Here is a 20,445-nt window from a genome sequence, read left to right on the forward strand (position 1 = left end):
GGTACAGAAACTCCATGGGCTTCTGCTTCCTAACTGTCACGTGAAGGGGTTGAAGTAAAACTTGAAAGCGCCTTCCTATTCTCAAAGTTTATGTGACTCTCAAACAGCTAACACAAAGTCTAGTAGCTATTGGCTTCTGAAATGTTTACCAATCACTCAAGAGCTTAAGGATTTCCAACCGAGATCAAAACAAGGCTTGAGCTATACCCACCTTTCCCAAACCTATAAAATAAACAGCAAACTTTGGATGAAAATAGAGAGCAGGGGAAAAGCTTCTATCAAAGTCAGTGAAATATGGTCTGAACAAAGGGCAGCTGGTTTCCATTGCTCTTTCTTATCTCTTAGGTAAAGGTAGTTAATGGGCCATAAATACAAACAGAGGATCTGCGTCTCCCAGGAAGAAGGAAGGGAAGGAGGGAGGCAGTACAGTCCTCTCTTCCAGGTGACAGCACCTCAAGGAAAAGCAGAACAAAGGGGCTCCTACTGAGACTAGGAACTGGCCTCTAGTCAGACAGCTGTGGGACAGGTAAGTACTTGATGTCCTAAGAACAAGAAACCAGTTGAGGGGTTGGCAGGGGCGGGGTCGGGGTGGTAGCTGGAGCAGGGATTGTGGGGCTAAGGTGCTGCCAAGATGGGGAGAGACTGTGTTGAATGAGGAACATGGCAGCCCTCAAACAGAAACACCCGAGGAAGAGGCTCAGCAGATCTAGCCCTAGAAATGTGGTCTAAGTCATTGGTACTCAAAGTGGGGCCCACGAACCAGCAGTGTGGGCAGCACCAGTGCACTTACTAGAAATGCAGAAGCTCAGGTCCAACCCACAGCTACTGAATCACAATCTAAATTTTAATAAGATCCCTGGTGACTGTGCCTTAAAGCTTGGGTATAGCTGGAGTACTAGCTTCACAAAGACATCAACCATACTGGCTATACCTAGTGACAGGGAAAGCTGTGGAGCACTCAAACTATTGGATCTGCGTTCCATCAATCTTAAGAAAGAAAAGGCTAAAAGTTAAAAAGAAAAACAAAAACAAACTTCATGCTAAAAATGACGAAAATCATCCATCAATTCTGGGGAAAGTCTGTATAAGCATAGATTAATTCTAATTAATCCTGGTATGTGATAGGTAAAGATGATATAAGATTAACCAATCCTAAGAGTTCTCATCATAAGGAAAAACTTCTTTTTTTCTTTTTGCTTTCTCCTTTTATTGTATCTATATGAGATGATAGATGCTAACTAAACTTACTGCGGTTATCATTTCACAGTATAGGTAAGTCAAATCATTATGCCGTACCTTAAATTGATGCAGTGATTTATGTCAGTATCTCAGTAAAACTGGGGGGTAAAAGATTAATCACTGTAAATAAAGAAGTGGAATTCTAGCATTCTTACTATCTAGTAAATCTTCCCTGTAAGACTCTTGAGGGTTGGGTCTATATCTATTTCACTTATCTAACACACTGCCTTACATGTAACTAGCACTAAATAAAGAGTTGAATAAATGAATGAAGACACAATCAGTACTTTAAAGATAAATTTTATGAAATGTGAATTATATCTCAAACCCCCCCACAAAAAACCCAAGATACAATTGGTAAGAGTGGCATGACAGAAACACCAGACTATAAACTCCGTGAGGTTAGGGCCCACGTCTGGTTTATTCACCACAATATCCCTAGCACAAATTTAGCATATGCCTAGCACGCTGTGGGAAATACATGAGTAAATGAATGGATGAATAAGTAAATGGAAGACAAATAAATTTTCCATGAATATATGTGAAAATGCAATAGACAACTAGCTACCCTTGGAGGAAACTACCCCTTCTTTTTTTTTCTTTTGCGGTACGCGGGCCTTTCACTGCTGTTGCCTCTCCCATTGCGGAGCACAGGCTCCGGATGTGCAGGCTCAGTGTCCATGGCTCACGGGCCCAGCCGTTCTGCAGCATGTGGGATCTTCCCGGACCGGGGCACGAACTCATGTCCCCTGCATCGGCAGGCAGACTCCCAACCACTGCGCCACCAGGGAAGCCCTAGCCCTTCTTTAATCCTTGGATTCCCATGAAATCAAGGATCAATTTACCTGACATTGAAAAGGAGCATTAATCTGATGTGAGTAAATATCATATGATGCTTATCATCACAACTTTAAGTTGAATTTCAGTTGTTTAAACTTTACCATAAAATGGGGTAAACTTTAGCCTAATATGGGCCTTACACATTCTAAAATATTTTTATAAATGCTACTTATATAGCAGCATTATCTATAAAGAAGTCCATCTGCATGAATCCTGCCATGGCAGTCCTAGGCAATACTGGGAAAATAAGTTTATATTTGACCCTTTCAGAATTTTTTTCTTTTTTTTTTTTTTTGCGGTAGGCGGGCCTCTCACTGTTGTGGCCTCTCCCGATGCAGAGCACAGGCTCTGGACGTGCAGGATCAGCGGCCATGGCTTATGGGCCCAGCCACTCCGTGGCATGTGGGATCTTCCTGGACCAGGGCACGAACCCCTGTCCCCTGCATCGGCAGGTGGACTCTCAACCACTGCGCCACCAGGGAAGCCCTCAGAATTTTTTTTAACTTAAAAAATATTTTAGTGTGACATTTGATACATACCAAAGAATGTGTTATAAGAATATGTGTTCCGCTTAAAAACAAGAACATTATCAATATCAAGATTTACTTCCTTTGGGATCTTATACCAATTTCTGAAGGAGTCTGGTTTCTAGCTACCTGGCATTAATGTAGAAGGTTTGAGAAATACATATTCAATTAGGTGCTACCTGCTGAGAGTAGCTTTAGATTTTTACCATCCTTGGATGTATAAACATTTTTATAGCTTTTTTTTTCCGATAGTAAAAGTGTACATATTCAATATAGAAATTTTTGAAAATAGGGAAACATATGATGAAAATAACCAATAATAATCCTACTGTCTCCAGATAATTGTTAACATTTTGAAATACACAGGCGTGCACACACACATACATACACAAATACATTTTATTAGGTGTCTTGAGCTCCTTTCAAAGACTTAAAGAAATGAGTCCCTCCAGTGGAATTTCATGCCTTGTGACAGGCTGGTGGGAAACTTAAGGCCTTAAGGTTTTCTCAAATTGTACCAAAGAAGACATTTACATTTACAATATGATAGCATTATAGTGATACTCTCAGATATTCAGTTATTAAGTAATCCAAACAGCTCTAGGCCCATGTTATGGGTGTTAATAATTTAACATTATAATTCAAACAAATTAACATTAAATTCATTTACTCACAATAAGCTAAGAGTGATTCAGCCAAATTCATACCAAGTAACCATGTACCTGATGCTTTATTATTCACGTGTTCACAGATATAAATTTCTCTGGAGTGATGGGTGGTGATAAAATCAGAACACTTTTAACAGTGAAATGACACCAGAACAGAGCCAAGGTACAAGGAAACCTTAGTTCCTTCGAATAAACGGAGAACCAGACAAGCTGTGCGGGCCAGTGTGTCTGTATCAGGAGAGTAAATGAGGAGATGAGCGCTGAATGAACGACAGACAGGTTTCAAGTGTGTGTGGTAAACGTCTTTTCTAATTGAGCGATGGCAACTAGTCTAGCAGGTTCTTCTTGTCTCCCTGGGGGAAAAGCCTGGACAAACAGATAATTCTTGCACAATGTTTTTTGGATTAACAAATTTTGGGTTTTACATGAGGACCCTCCACCTAAGAAGAGATCCTATCTAGAGACTAAGACATATGCTTTTCTAGCTGAGCTAGTATTTCCCCTGTGGTTTTAGTCTCTAGGACTTAGGAAATAATATCTCAGTTTAAGAGGTGTGTCGGTGGAGCTTGTCAAGTTCAGAAATTTGAATTAAGATACCAGGTCAGGAAGGAACAAAAATGAAAAAGTATGACAAAGATAGGATCCAAAATAAACTAAAATCAGAATCCAAAGCTAAAGTCATAAATCACAGTGCCAAGGCTAAAAACGCAACAGTAATATTCAGACTACAAAGAAAGTACGGGAAGACTGGTGTCAAATAGTTAGCGTCTGTATATTTTTCTAAAGAGAGTTAAAAATGTAAACAATTGCCTATGTGAGTGGATCTGGTAAGTTTAGAGGCAGATGAGGTCACTTCATCTCTCATGAAGCCAAAGTTTCCTATCTGGCAGCCAACCTTGACATCTGACTATGTCATGGATTACATCAGCCAGTATAGGTATTTAGCAAACAGTGTTAAGCAAATAAATTAGTAGACCTTACATTTGTTTACATTATTATATTGAGGAGGAAGTCCTGGGAATTAATTTTCATTTGTGATGTCTGTAGGTAGAACACACTGCGTGACGCACTTGAAAGAGGTCATCGCTTGTAGATTTATCAAACAGAGAATTACCATTTGTACGCTATAACAAGCTATAGCCAAAAATCTAAACATAACAGCCCAACTTGCAAAAGGCACTTGCCCGTTAATCATGTATGTGCTTAATAGTTTTGCTGGGTTTGATGTAGCTTTAGGTTTCAAATTCAGCATTCTGGTCATTGTTCCTTTGCTTCATGGCTATAAATAATGTTTGGTGTTATGTTGATTAGGGCCACACAATCCAAAAACTGGACTTCAGGAGCAGGGATGATTAACCAAGAGGTAGATTAACACATTTTTACATCCCTCTTCTCTCTCATATGAAACATAGAGGGGCTATTGTTAAATACTCTGTTTAGATAATACCCCTATCAGGCAAGATTTTACTGAAAGCATACACATAAGCTAAATATAATACTTTTACCACATTTCAAAATATATCATATTTTGGTTTACGCCCAGACCAAGTGGGAAGGCTTCTTTCTAATTGACCCTGAATATAAGTCTTATAAAAGGTCTCCTGCCAAGATGGTCCCCACACGTCAGGCCAAACTAGTCTCAAAATTCCTCTGGTAACAAGAGCTCAATGACGTTTTTCTCCAGCTTAATGAAGTCCATACTATTCTCCTGCTATACAAAATTACTTCAAGAGTTAATTGAGGTTTAATTTTCTTACTACCCCTTACCCTCCAGATCAGTGAAAGGCCCTTACCAGTTTCTTCCTATTGCTTTGTTCTCTTTTCACTTGGTTTGAGAATAAAGAATAAAAGAGATGATAGTCTCAAAGAGAATAAAGAGATAATAGTCTCAAAAACACATCCTTGTATGGCAGGGAGTCATTTGCTGTTCTCTTAAAAAGTAAGCAAACCTCTCTTACCAATAGCAATCCTGCTGTTCCCGTTTGCTTTTGTTTCCTTCACAGTCTACTTCTGATACACTGTCTTATATTTTAACATAGCCTTCATTTAAACATTTTAAGCTTTTGTTAGATGATTATAATATGTGTTCGTTGAAAATACAGTTAAGCAAATGGAAGAAAATAAATTCTCCGTGACCTCACCAATCTCAGTGGCAGTGTTTTTCTATGCATATGTGTATGCATACGGATATTCCCACTAATTTAAAAAGCAATCATCTGTGCATACTATTTTTTAGCCTGCACTTTTCCATATAAAAATATATTTTCAACATGATTCTTAATATGATGCATAGGAGTCCATCTCATAGACGTTTTACAATTAAGTTGTTGAACATTTACTATTTTAAATTATTTTTAAACTATTGGATTTAAACAGTCCTGTAATTACCTTAACTAAAAACTAAGATGTAGCCTTACTTTCTTCGTTAAAATTTCTGCGAATAGACTCATTGGATAAAAGTTATGCATAGTTTTAAGCCATTTAATAAACACTGCCAAATTGCCCTGCTAAAAGTACTACGAATTAACACTTCTCTTTTAGTTTATAAAAATGCCTTTTCCCCAACACCACTACTTTCTCTTTTTTTATTCCTTTCCTCCCCTCCTCTTTGCTGATCTACTGGATGAAAGGCAATATCTCACTGTTTTAATGTGTGTTTTTCCCTATTACCGGTAAATGCAAATATTTAATTGCCATATATTTGTATATATTTATTTGCTGTTTGTATTCATCTGAATTGTCCTGCATTGTTTTTGTCCATTTTTCCCATATAAATGTCATATTTTACATTATTTCTTATGTAAATGTGCTGCTTATATTTTTATTATTGATTTGAAAAAACTGGTTATATTAATAATAGTATACCTTCATATATTTATTACAACCTTTTGTGTAAGGAAGTTTCCCAAGCTAGAAAAATCCAAAATATACATTAGTAAGTGGTTGATTAAATACGTTATCGTTCATTCATATAATGGAATATACAAGGCAGATGTTAAAAACAGTAAAGTAGCTCTATATATGCTGACAAAGAAAGATGTCCATGATATAGTGCTCAGGGAGAAAGATTAGATGCAAAATATTACTAAGAAAGATTCTTGGTTTGAAAAAGTTATGTATTTAGGTACACACACTATATGTGTATATATGTATTGATAAAGGTCTGGAAATACATAATCCACATTATTAAAAAGTTACCTATGAAGTAAGGGATTGAAGAAAAGAAGGAGACCCTATTTATTTTATACAACTCTGTATTGCTTGATGTTTTTATGTTTTACAATGAATTCACAATGAATATATACTACTTTCACAACTGAAAAATGTTAAACAAGAAAAATGGAACACATTTTAATGTAATCATATCTTTCCTGTATGGTTTTTACCTTTTGCATCAGGCCTAGAAAGATCTTTCTTGTGCCAGGATTATAAAGATAGTTTATTTTTCATTTTAGCATTTTTATGGCTTTACTTTTTGACATTTACACCTTTAATCTATTGCAATTTATTTTGCTGTGGTATGAGTCACAAAGCAACACCAATAAAAATTCATCGTTTTTCAACTTTATCTTAATGTAAATTATTTTCTATCCTTAAATCTGTCTCTTGAGTTAAATATTCTGTTTCACTGATCCGTCTTCCTAGTTGAACCCTGATACCACACTTGTTTTAATCTTCATAACTTTAAATAGATTTTAAAGTCTGATAGGTAAACAAAAGATAATCTATGGTCTGAAGTGAAAATATTTACAACACATATAATGAAAAGGTGGTAAAGATCCCTAACATGTCAAGAATTCCTTTAAGATGTTTTAGCTGCAAGTATCAGAAACTTATCTCAAAAGACCTTAAAAAGAAGGAATTTTACTGACTCACACAAATGGAAGTCCAGAGGTGGATAGGGCTCTAGGTTCAGTTCAATCACACTCTGGCTCCATTTCCTTGTGAATTTCTCTCTTTTTCCCCCACGTAATTTGGCTCTGTCATCAGAGACTGGCTTCCCTTATTATCACCAGATGGCTTCTAGCAGACACTAGGGCATGTTTCCTCCCAAACCCTTCTCTGCAGTCCACTTGTACCAATTTTGGTAATCTGCCAGCCTTGGGCCAAAACCCGTGTCCAGGGTTGATGCTTTGTGCTGATTATTTGTACATGAATTATTCCCTGGCCCTTCAGTCCACATCCCTATTTACTTCCCTACAGAATTCTTATATCTTAGACACTTAAGACACAGCTCTTCTTTCATGCAATACTTTTGTGAGAATTCTCTTCTATGCGGAAATAATCTCTCATTGTGACTTACTTGATTTGGAACTCTATAGAAAAGCCAAACATGGCTCAGTTTCATGATAGAGCTGCTTTATTTTACTGTATTATTTTTATAACACTTGTTTCTATGGCTAAATTACACTAATGTGATCTACTGACCTCAAGAAAGCAGATATATTAATTGACAATTTCCTTTTGTATACTGTAGTCAATGTCTAAAAACGTATCTTTATTTAAAGGCCCAAGTTGAGGGAACATAAATGAATGCTGGCCAACATACTATAATTTTGAATCATGAGTGACTATTAAATGAAATCTATTCAGCATATTACTTGAAATTTAATTGGGGGTAAAAAAACACTTCTTAGACTAATTGAAACTAACAGTGAAAATTTTTAAATTATAAGATATCTCATGCAATGTTAGAATTTTTCTCCGTGTTCAATAAACTGGAACTAACAAATTGCTATGTAATAATGACTTGCAAGAGAAAAGATGAGTACCTTTATATATAAAAACACTAAGTGATACATAAATCCAAATGAAATAGATTGGAATATTGTTATCAAAAGTGCTTTAGGCATAATATTCTTGGACCATATTGTAAAGGCAAAAAGCTATGTTACAATAAAGTTGAGTTTTAGTTTTTTTGATAGCAGTTTGCATGTACTATTTGAATAGGCTTGTAATGAATGATCTTCTGAGATCAGAAGGACATACTGAGGATTCTCTTGCAAATAAAAACACAAATGTCAGGATTAATGGATATTCATTTGTTACATAAATTACAACAAATAATATTTTAAATTTAAGTAAGAACTGGCAGCTCCAGGTGTACAAACTTTGGGATAGATGGGAATCACTTGAGGTAATCTACTCAAGATCCCTGCTTTCACACAAAATGCACCAAACTCTCCCCAAATCTCTTGTCAATTTCTTCTGCCAGTGTTTAGCCACCTCATATGAGAACGTTCTTCCCTAGGGAAGCAATACTGATAATGAGCCAGTCAGAGTCAGATAAACCTGGGATCAAATTTAGGCTCAAGGACTTGAGCAAGTTATTTAATCTCTCTGAATTCCAGATTCCTTATCTATAAAGTGGAGGAAATAACAGTACCTACTTCATGGGGTGCTTGTAAGTCTTAACTGAGTTAATGTATAAAACGCACTTATCAAACTGCCTGGCAGCTATTATAATTAATTATCATTATTTACCAAGTTCTTATTCATGTATAATGCCGTGGTCAAAAAGCAAAAAAATACAGTTTCCCTAAACTGATCTTAAATAAATATTCTAGTTTTCTAAAGCTATTCAAATTTTAATCAAAATTGATATTAATTTATGCAAATTAATCTTTTCTACACTTAAAAATCCACTTTGATGTAAATTATAAATATATGCAAAGAATTTGATACATGCTCCTAATGAAAAACATTCCTGGAGACCGAAGAGTCATGTAACTCAGTCATAACATCCATATTCTGTTTAATTCATACACAAAACCCAGTTTAATCATCTTAGCCATGAATATTTACTTCCTGAAACAAAAAGGGAAGCTATATTTCATCTAGGTTTACGTAATTAATGACTTGAATTGATTAAAAAGAAGAAGAATCACGGCGCTTTAGAGTTTCTCAGCTGAGGACCTGATTCCGGTTGCCTAGGTAGGTAGTGGCATGCCTGGTACCCAAAACTCAAAACTCTTGACTCATTTCCTTCTAGGACTCTGTGCTATATCTCAAATGGAAAGAAATTCTAGGGTGGATTCAGTGATCAGTTTACCTGCAATAGCAAAAGCTATGGGAATTTAGCTCTTATATGGCTTCCATTTCTAGAACTCATCAGAATTTATATTTTTTAAAAAATGCATCAGGCTCAAAATGTAAGCAAAAATAGTTCTAACACTTGTTTCCCCCCCTTTCACTTTAATTGGGTAAATTAAAAGCAAGTGGCAGGGAGAAGTGGTAGTGGAGGTGAAGAAGATAGGGGAGGCTGGGGATGAAATAATGTTCTGCCTATGCATAAGGTCTTAAGTAATCAGAAAATTGGGCAAGTTACCACCAGTTCCAATTCCCGTCTCTTGGAACCCTCTTCAAGCTTCCAGCTAAGTGTCTTATAAGCCCCAAAGCATTTTACTTTTTTTAAAAAAAATTATTTATTTATGGATGCATTGGGTCTTCGTTGCTGTGCACGGGCTTTCTCTAGTTGCAGCGAGCAGGGGTTATGCTCCTTTGTGGTACGCAGGCTTCTCATTGCAGTGGCTTCTCTTGTTGCGGAGCACGGGCTCTAGGCACGCGGGCTTCAGTAGTTGTGGCATGCGGGCTCAGTACTTGTGGCGCACAGGCTTAGTTGCTCTGAGGCACGTGGGATCTTCCCGGACCAGGGCTCGAACCCGTGTCCCCTGCATTGGCAGGCGGATTCTTAACCACTGTGCCACCGGGGAAGCCCCCCCCCAGAGCATTTTATATTAGAGTGTTCAAAGCTCACTGGCATCCCTGTTAACAATTGTAAATACCCTATCTGCAACAGCCCCCTTTCCCCTTTCCAGCATAATTTTTCTTCTAACATTTACCACCCTCTACCATATTATTTATTTTCCTATATACCTTGTTTATTGTCTATCTTCCCCCACTAGAATATGCAGGAATTTTTGTGAGTTTTGTCTTGCTGTATCCTCAGTGCCCAGAACAGTGCAGGCATACAGTAGATACTCAATAAATACTTACTGAATGAGTGAAAAATTACTAGCCCTTTGCCTTTTCTTTACTTAATATGAATGGTAATTTAGACAGGTTTTCTGGCTGAATTATATACATAATTGTGGGCCTTTCTCTATAAGTAAACCCCTTTTCTAACATTTCGGCTCAAAAACCTTATTTTCAGCACACCAGAGCAACATTACTAATAGTGCTGTGATTTAGGTGCCTTCTGAGCAAACCAGTCTATAAGTCCAGCTCTAAAATAACTTTCATATGTTTAAAAAATTAAAGAGCTGAAGAATATTAGGATCAAAGTGAAAAAGAAAAAAAGCTGTCATTGAACTTAATCTAAATAGGTAAAGTTAAAAATGCTTCTGAGTTTTGCCCCCAAATAGGATGGCATCTTCAGAAGCGTTACCCTAAGATATTGACTCTATCAATATGAAACAAGTTTGAACTCTGCCTAAAAATTCTGGAGATACCATGACTGGCAAAATGCACAGTAAAAAAAAGCTTGTAAACCCTGAATGATAAAAAGAAACCTAGTACAGATTAGAGTACATATTAATGAGTCAGAACTCCCCTGAAACAACACTGCAGATGGTTCCTTGTTTATTTTTTACACTTTCCAGAAATCATTATCTATCCTTTTACATGACTTTTCTGAAATTAAAAAAAGCATTTTAAAAGATGGTGCTATTTTATAAAAAAAGAAAAAACAGCAAGAGCATACCAAAAAGCAAGATTAAGAACTTCTGACAGTATGGTTTCACTTTCTCTTTTCTTTTTAACCACTTAAATATTTCAAATTATCTTTCTATAATCTGATGTTCTGACTGCTGTAATTCCAACAGGTTAAAGAATGAAAACGACTTGATTGGTAAACACTGCTGACTACCTATAGTTAAAGGACTAATGCTGTAAGGCTTGTTCACTTCTGGCCTACAAAGTCTACAGATCAGATCATCATCTTCAACAGGCTACTGATTCTCCTACAACCTGAGCTTCCACCCAAGCTAAAGCAAGTGTATAATAAGAATCCTTTTGAAAATCATGAAGCCAGATGATACCACCATGTTTATCATTCCTGTCATCATCTGCGGTCACTTTTCAAAATATAAGTCCTTTTTGTAATGGCTTTTTGTGCTGCCCACACTTTTGCTTCCCTTTCCCACTCCCAACCTCCCAATAGTGGAGGGGTTGAGAGTGCCTATGGGATGTTAGGGAACAGCTTCAGATTTCCTAGGATCTCCTTCAGTTACACCCATTCTTTGGTATGGATAAGTGACATTTTTTTCAACCAGTGACACTCCTAAGTTCCTTCTGTTATAAACGTTCTAGAGCCACCACTGCTCTTGCTCTTCCTTTACAAATCTTTCCACTCTGCCTCCTGACATTTTCCATGATAAACAGATTTCTGCTCTACATCCTTAACCTATTCACTGAGTACTTGCTACCTGGCTCTCTCCAGGGAATTCTAATTCTTCTATGAGCGTGTTGCTTGCCACTCTGTATTAGAGGCTGCTCACTCTGCAGTAGGCAATGTAGCTGGAAGTCACAAATTAGGATCTCTATTTACATCCATTTCTGTTATTCTTCCTTTGTTTTATTTTATTTATTTATTTTTTTGTGGTACGCGGGCCTCTCACTGCTGTGGCCCCTCCCGTTGCGGAGCACAGGCTCCGGATGCGCAGGCTCAGCGGCCATGGCTCACGGGCCCAGCCGCTCCGCAGCATGTGGGATCTTCCCGGACCGGGGCACGAACCCGTGTCCCCTGCATCGGCAGGCGGACTCTCAACCACTGCGCCACCAGGGAAGCCCTATTTTTATTTTTTGGTAAAAATCTTTTCACCCTTGGAAGTAGTCATTCGTGACCCACTATCTAGCCCTGCTCGTGTGCTTTATTTTTCTGGCCTCCTGTTTGGATAAAAAGTACATCAAAGTTGGGGACTTCCCTGGTGGTCCAGTGGTTAGGGCTCCAGGCTTCCACCGCAGGGGACCTAGGTTTGATCCCTGGTCAGGGAACTGAGATCCCGCATGCTGCGAGGCATGGCCAAAAAAAGGTACGTCCAAGTAACTTTTGTTGGTCTCCTACTATAAGAGTTGGTGAATTTTTTCTGTAAAGGATCAGAGAGCAAATATTTTTCTCTTTGCAGGCCATATGGTCTCTGTCACAACTCTTCAGTTCTGCCATTATAGTGCAAAAGCAGCCACAGAAAAGAGTAAACAAATGGGCATGGCTGTGTTCCAACAAAACTTAACTTATAAAAATAGGCATCAGGCTGGATTTGGCCCAAGGGCTGCAGTCTGCCAACCCCTGTCCAAGTACACGCCAGTCACTATGACAGGACTTTACATACATTATCTCATGAGACAGCACAATGACAATTCACCTGTATGGCTGGAGTAGTAGACAATGAAAGTTCTTAGCATAGTGACTGACCAATAGTAAATGCTTGATAAATAGTTGTGGCAAATGATAATTAATCTTAAATGACTCTGCAAGATGGATATTTTATGCATGAGGAAATACAGACATTAAATAACTTGCCCAGGGAGTAAGTAAAAATACTAGGAACTTATTTACAAAACAGAATAGACTCACGGAGGGCCCAGAGGCACGTGTGAAGCCTCGGTTCTGCCCACTGAGGGGTCCTGGTAGCTTCCAGGCAGAGAACAGTGTTCTGGCAGAGATGACAAGGGTCCCACATCAGCACAGAGAGGACCTGGGCCTGCATGGGCAGGGTTGGGGTGACCCATCTTCCCAGTAAAGCCCAGCTCATTCTCTCTGACCAGCTCCCCACATTCCTGCTTCCCACTTCAGGCAAAAAGGCTTTGGCTCTCCCTACCTCTACCCGCAACAAAAGGATGTGCCTCCCTGACTTGCCCCCAAATGGCCAAGGTGCAGAGAGAGGGGGCCAGGAGTCCTGGACAGGCTGACTGCGCTGGGGGAGCGGCCATGGTCAAGGAACTTCAAATGCCAGCTCTGCCTTTGCCGCTAAGATAGCCCCGGTGGGAGGGGGATCCAGGGTGCTGTCAGTGGGGCAGTGATGACATCTCATCCTGGAGCTCTGAGCGCCCAGCGCCTTCCCTCCCCTTCCCCTCCTGGCTGCTGGCTGGCAGTTGGTCCTGTCCAACCATCTAGATAGATGTTGCTGGGGACCCGCCATGTGTGCCTCATGGTCATGTGTATCTTCCTCAAGGATGTTTTGCTGCTGTGGGTATTGTACTTGTGTCCCACCTGTGCCATCTTCATGCAGCCGTCCATGTAACTGCCTGTCTTCCTTTTGCAGTTTCTGATGTTTGTAACCAGACCCAGCTGTGTCATTAAACAGACTTTCTTCCTGAGAAAAAGAAGAAAGAAAGAAAGAAATAGACTTACAGACATAGAAAACAAACTTAGGGTACCAAAGGCGGGGATGGGGGTGAGGTGGGGGAGGGATAAATTAAGGATTTGGGATTAACAGATACACATTACTATACACATTACTATACATAAAGTATATAAATAACAAGGACCTATTGTATAGCACAGGGAGCTATATTCAATATCTTATAAAAACCCATAATGTAAAAGAATCTGAAAAAGAATATATATATATATATAACGGAATCACTTTGCTGTACACCTGAAACACTGTAAATCAACTATACTTCAATTAAAAAAAAATACTAGGATTCAAAAGACTGTCTGCTCTATTCTTTCCCAATGAATGCAGTTTTGACTGAGTTTGATTTGACTGTAGAAATCTATGTGGAATGATTAGTAATTCCTAGGAAATATGGATCTGTAGTTTAGGGGAGTAGTGGGAATAGATGTAAATTTTCTGCAGAATCTTGCCTTCTCCTTTTACTTTCTTAATTAATGACCTTCATTAGGAGATATTAGCACATCAAAAGGTATTAAAATAGCAAATAACCTTACAACTAAAGTAAACACAATATAATTTTCCTTTTGACATGCTCAAAATGCTATTATTATTTTGGCCACACCGCGCAGCGAGCGGGATCTTAGTTCCCCCACCAGGGACCAAACCTGGGCCCACAGCAGTGGAAGCATGGAGTCCTAACCACTGGATCGCCAGGGAATTCCTTCTAATAATTCTTGAAGGCAGCAGTCATCAGTAAATAAACCATTTAGTTGAGAATTAACATGTCATTCAAGTCAGTTAAGACAGAATTTGGTAACTTGCTCTTCTCTTTTAGGCATTAGTCATTTAATGGTTATTGCTATCATAGAATTGTTTACAATCATTGAAAGCTCTGGATCCAACTCAAAGAACTTTCTTACATAGATTGCACAAGGAAGAAATATGGATAATAAGAGTCCCAGAGATTTCAGACACGCTCAGGAATATCTGCAGGATTGGAGATGCAGGACCAGTTGGGGTTTACCTGTGCTAGGGCTTCAGCAATCCTAAGGACATAAAAACGACCCGAAACATAAAGGTTGAAAATTGGTGGAGAGAACGGATTCCTAAAAGGGTTGCTTAATTATCCGAATGATTCAGCATCAAATATTTACGGAGTATTACTATTGTTCTAGGTACCAGGATAATAAAATAAAATTAAAGTTTTATGAAATAAACGTTCCTATACTTATGGAGTTTACATACTGGTAGGGGAGATAGTAAACACATAAACAGACAATAAATGTCAGTGACCAGTATGGGGAAAACAGGGCAAGATGATATAATGTGAGTGCTGTTTTAAATAGGGTAGGCAGAGAATACTGAATTAGCAAACACTGAGCCATTGTTCCTAGTGGAAATAACGGTTAGGTTTCTGAGAGCCTCTGTTCACAACATTTGTGTCAAGCAATCAACACATCATCTTGTTTTATGTGTGTTTTTGCTTAAAGACATTATATTTAATATCATCGATTCATTAACATTGAACTCATAGTCAACAGCATTGTAACTCATGCAGGAACACAGCTTATCTAACACGTTTTCTCTGTAAGGTGGTGGTTTCATCTTTGCCCAGTCCCTCCCAAGTGTTAGTGCTAAGGCTTTTCCTTCTGTACTACCACTGTTCCTGCGGGTGTCAAGTCACCCTGGCCTGTATCCTAAAAATGTAAAAAGGGGTAGTTGTTTACATGGACAATGTGGTTAGGGATTCGAGTCTCAGGACACAGGCTTACACTCTCTTAGTCAAGAACCACAGTTATGTGCAGGCTGCTGTCAACGGAAGGACCACGACACTCAACCACCAAACACACAGCTAAGGCGACAACTTCACATGACTGCATGTTGTGCACCACTGAAAGGCAATCAATGCTCTATAGACACTGGTCCTTGTGTGGCTCCCTGGCGCTGGCCCTGAACATGCCGGACAGTTCTCCCAGTGCTGACCCCTGCTCCACTTCTCCTGTAGCTTGCCAAATGATGTCTTCAGTTCAGCTGATCCACCTTTGAATCTGGTGATTGAGGAGGACATCATTTGGTCAGAGAGGAGATGATGGTATCAAGTAATGAAATGAGGTAGCTTAAAAAGGAATAGTTTTTTTGTGGGGGGAGATGCAAGACAGGGAGGGAACTAAGAGTTGTGTTTTGACCTGTAAAGTGTGAGATGCCATTTAGACATTGGAGGTAGTCTGACGGTTGAATCTATAGCTTAGGGAAAACTAGAGCTAGAGCAGTAAATTTGGGAGAGGACAACACACGGATAGTATTAATGTCATTGAGTTGAATGAGATCACTTAAGGATGAAGAAGAGCTTAAACCTGGAACAAAAAGGGGTTGAAATAATGGTTTTTTATTGATCCCTTTAAGAGACAGCTTCTAGAATTGACTTTAGTTCATTTTCTCCTTTTCTGTGTGAAAGGAACTATAAAACTAGGGGGAAATTTGAATAGGTATTAAAGGGTATCAGCATCAGATCCCAATTCTTTTTTTGTTAGGGCAGGTCAAGCATTATTTTGCCTATTGCACTCAGATTAACTGTAAATTGGAAATAGAGTATCACTTTTGAGATTTTTAGGCAGTCTCTGATTCTTATGTATTATGGAGTTTTTGAACTGACTAATGAACCATCTTTAGGGGGGGAAACTTGAAAGGAAAGAATCCCTACCTTACATTCTCTGAAGCATGGAGGAAACTAGAAAAAAGTTGGGAATGGGACAGTAACATTCTAGTAACATTCTAGTTACTAGTTCACCAATCAAAGAGGTGTACAGCAAACTCAAACCCTCTGGGCAGGAGTTGTATCCAAGGGAATAGATCCATAAGGAGTGGGAAGGGGTGAGAGAGGACACAATATCAATATTTCTAGGTTCTTTGTCACTAAAAAAAATTAACAAAGTATTTACTAAAATGTTGATTAAAAAAGTTTTTTAATGGCAAGAATGGCTTTGTGGGTATGGTTTTTTAAATGTCCTTATCTTTTAGAGATACATGCTGAAATACTTACAGATGAAATGAGATGTTGAGTATTCGCTTCAAAATACTCAAAGAAAGAAGTCAGAAGGGCACACATGAAACAAGATTAACTATGAGTTGAACCTGGATGATGGATACAGAAGAGTTCATTATACTGCTATTTTTGTTTATATTTTATTGTTTTCTATAATAAAATGTTTTTAAAAATTAATCTTTGAAATAAAGAATATAACTATTTTTTGATCGGTGCTCAGGACAACTTGCTATGATGTGAGGAATATCATAACTGAGGCCCAGAAAAAAACGGGTTTGGAGGAAACAGGTAAGTGCTGAGCTCAGGATAAGTGACAGTCCTGTGGCCTTTGGGAAACTAGGAACATGTCTGGATGGATAGATATGGACCAGTGCCATTTAGGGCAGATGGTCATATTTGGACTTGGTAGGTGCTAAAGTGGTATTCAAGTTAGCACAGACACTGGTTTCCAACAGTGGGGAAAGACTGAGTGAGGGTGGAGGACTATTTCCTCCACTTGAAATACTGTCGGGAGCTCACAAAAGCCAGTCATGGGCAGCAGGTTTTGTGACTCAGATATTCATATAGACTACCTTCCTGTTCAGCCTCTCTGTCCATTATCTTTCTCTGTTTCTCTCTCCCTGCTAAGAGTTTAGTTTCTCTAAACTCTTCTTTATGATCTGTTGGGACATTGTTCTCGGGGAACACTTACTCTCCTCTGACCAAGAGCCTTGTGTCAGTCCTTCCCACTCCTACTCCAGCCATGTTTGGAGAGAGCTGGATAAAGAATGTGCTGAGTAACTCTGAAAGACTCTAGATGAGCCTGTTCTGATAAAGTTGAGACAGAGTCCCCAGCCAGATAAGATACTGGAGTGCAGCACAAAGAGAAGAGTGTGCTAGGGCTCCCTGTGGAGAGCAGAACACACAGAGTCATTTAGATATCGTATGAATAAAGCAGATCTAGTGTTTGTTGATGTCATTCTTACTAAAAACTCTTTCTAAAAGAATAACTAAGAGTGCCTACGGGTATGAAGCACCAGGCCTTCAAAGGCTATGTTTTTGAAAACTGATTATGAGGGGCTGGAACCAGTACCTTGTTAGTCTACATAGTGTGGATTATAGGAAATCTGGAGCAAGTTATTCTGTTTGGGAAAATAAAGAGCCATGAATTTAGTACAGTTGACTCCTGAACAACACATGGGTTAGGGGTGCAAATCCCCTCATGCAGTCAAAAATCTGCATATAACTTTATAGTCAGCCCTCCATATCTGCAATTCTACATCCAACGATTCAACCAACTACAGACGGTGTAGTACTGTAGCATTCATTTATTGAAAAATACGCACGTATAAGTGGACCTGCGCAGTTCAAACCCATGTTGTTCAAGTGTCAACTGTAGTTTCTACTCAATACTCAATTATGAAATCACCAAAACTGAGACTGGGAGACTCTAGGTAAGTCAATAAACTTTGCTGGGCCTTAATTTCCCCATCTATTAAATGAGTTAATTAGACTAGATAATCTCTTAAAGATTCCCCTCAATTCTAAACTTACAATTTCATGGAATACTTAAAACAACTTTTTTAATATGGAAAATTTCAAAAAGACATAAAAAGTAGAGAACAACATAAGGAACCCTCAAGTACCAAACATTCTGCTTCAACACATGTCCAATTTTATTTTACCTAAACCCCTACTTACTCACCTTCTTGCTCCCATTGTATTATTCTGAAGCAAGTCCTAGACATCATATGAAATACATTTTAATGATTCTCTTGAAGCAAAGATAGTTTACAAATAACATATCAGGCAAGTTAGTCTCTCCACTTATCCTGGATACCTTCTCTTACTGCAACTGTAAACACTGTCATTTAACTTGGCATTATAGGATGCTAAGTATCACATGCTGAACCCAGATATAATCAATAAAGGAGGACCTACCTTTTTTTATTTGGCCATGCCACATGGCTTGTGGGATCTTGGTTCCCCGAATAGGGATTGAACCCAGGTCCTCAGCAATGAAAGCATGGGTTCCTAACCACTGGACCGCCAGAGAATTCCCAGGAAGGGCTACCGTTAATGAGCACTTGCTATCTTCTAGGTATTACTGTGCTCTTTTATTTATCTATTACTGTGCAACAAATTACACCAATATTTTGGAAACAAGAAACATTTATTATCTCATAGTTTCTGTGAGTAAAGCATCCAGGAGCAGTTTAGCTGGATTTTGGTTCAGGGTCTGTCAAGAGGCTGCAATCAAAGTGTTGGCTGTGGCTGCAGTCATTTCAAAGCTCATCTTGGGGAGGATCCACTTTTGAAATCACTTACAAGGCTGCCTGATGACATGCTAGCTGGCTTCCCCCAGAGTGAGCAACCCAAGAAGGTGAGAAAGAAAATCCAAGACTGAAGCCCCAGTCTTTTTTATAACCTCATCTTGTTAGAGACATCTCATTGCTTCTGATGTATTCTGCGTGTTAAAGCCAGTCAGTAAGACCACCCCACAGTCAGTGGAAGGGGATTACGCAAGGGCATAAACCAGGAGGCAGGGATCATTACCAGGGTAAGCTATAATGAATGAGAGGCCATCTATCACATATGCTAAGTATTGATTACTGAACTGGTCTCTTTGATAATTATAGCTTATTATAAATTAATAAATGAGCTTATTTATGAACATCATTCCACACACTTTAAAGATGAGTAAAATTAAGTAACCTGCCTAAGGACAGAGTAGAAGAAAGTGAGGGAACCATGGTCTGATTTATTTCAGTCATTCATCAAGTACTTTTTGAGAGCCTATCATGTACTTGATACTCTGCGAGGTACTGGGGATTTGGAAGAAAATGTGACATGTGAATACACACAAGCTATCACAGGGCTGTTCATGAGAATGTAAATTGGTGCAGCTACTGTGGAAAACAGTATGGAGGTTCCTCAACAAACTAAAAGTGGGATTACCATATGATCCAGCAATCCCACTACTGGTTATATATCTGAAGAAAACAAAAACACTAATTCAAAAGATACATGCACCCAAATGTTCAAAGCAGCACTATGTACAATTGCCAGGATATGGAAGCAACCTAAGTGGCCATCAACAGATGAATGGATAAAGATGTGATACACACACACACACACACACACACACACACACACACACACAGTGGAATACTACTCAGCCATAAAAAAGAATGAAATTTTGCCATTTGCAGGAACGTGGATGGACTTAGAGGGTATTATGCTTAGTGAATTAAGTCAGATAGAGAAATCTGACAATAGATAATGGTAACAAATGCTATATGTTATCACTTATATGTGGAACCTAAAAAATAAAACTAGTGAGCATAACAAAAAAAGCATAGTAGTATAAAGGTCTTTGAATATTTCTATGAAAAGCAATGTTTAGGAGTTTCTGAAGACAACAACTAGGAAGATGAAAATAACGTGGCTGCTGCAGCACTGAAGATGTCTGCCTAAAACATCTTGCTTATTTTAAGAAAAATTTCAATGTTTCCATTCAACTCCTTTGCACTGCTGATCTGCAGAAGTCTGCAGAAATTGACCATGCCCAATCTGATGTCTGTATGCCCCTCTTCAGTGGGCTGATTCTTTTATGCATTCTTGTATCTATACAGACTCAATGGAAACTGTGATACCATCACGAAAACAATTATGATATATGTTATGCTATGTTGGGCTCTCCAGCTCCCTTCCCACTTTTTAGACAGTAAATATGTGTTAAAAATTAAGAGGAACTTATTTTAGCCCTGGGTCCATAAGAGTGCAGTTGAAAAGGCTGCTGCTGACTC

General features: G+C 38.6%; 1 long non-coding RNA gene across 1 annotated transcript in view; it reads right to left on the reverse strand.

The window, feature by feature from the left end:
* LOC138414097 (uncharacterized) overlaps window positions 1-20,445 on the reverse strand; it is a 29,505-nt gene that overhangs the window by 7,567 nt on the left and 1,493 nt on the right. The window contains exon 2 of the long non-coding RNA XR_011246501.1: window positions 13,485-13,587. This is a non-coding gene — a long non-coding RNA (uncharacterized lncRNA). The remainder of the gene's footprint in view (window positions 1-13,484; window positions 13,588-20,445) is intronic.

This window comes from Delphinus delphis, chromosome 6, assembly GCF_949987515.2.
Source record: "Delphinus delphis chromosome 6, mDelDel1.2, whole genome shotgun sequence".
NCBI lineage: Eukaryota > Metazoa > Chordata > Mammalia > Artiodactyla > Delphinidae > Delphinus > Delphinus delphis.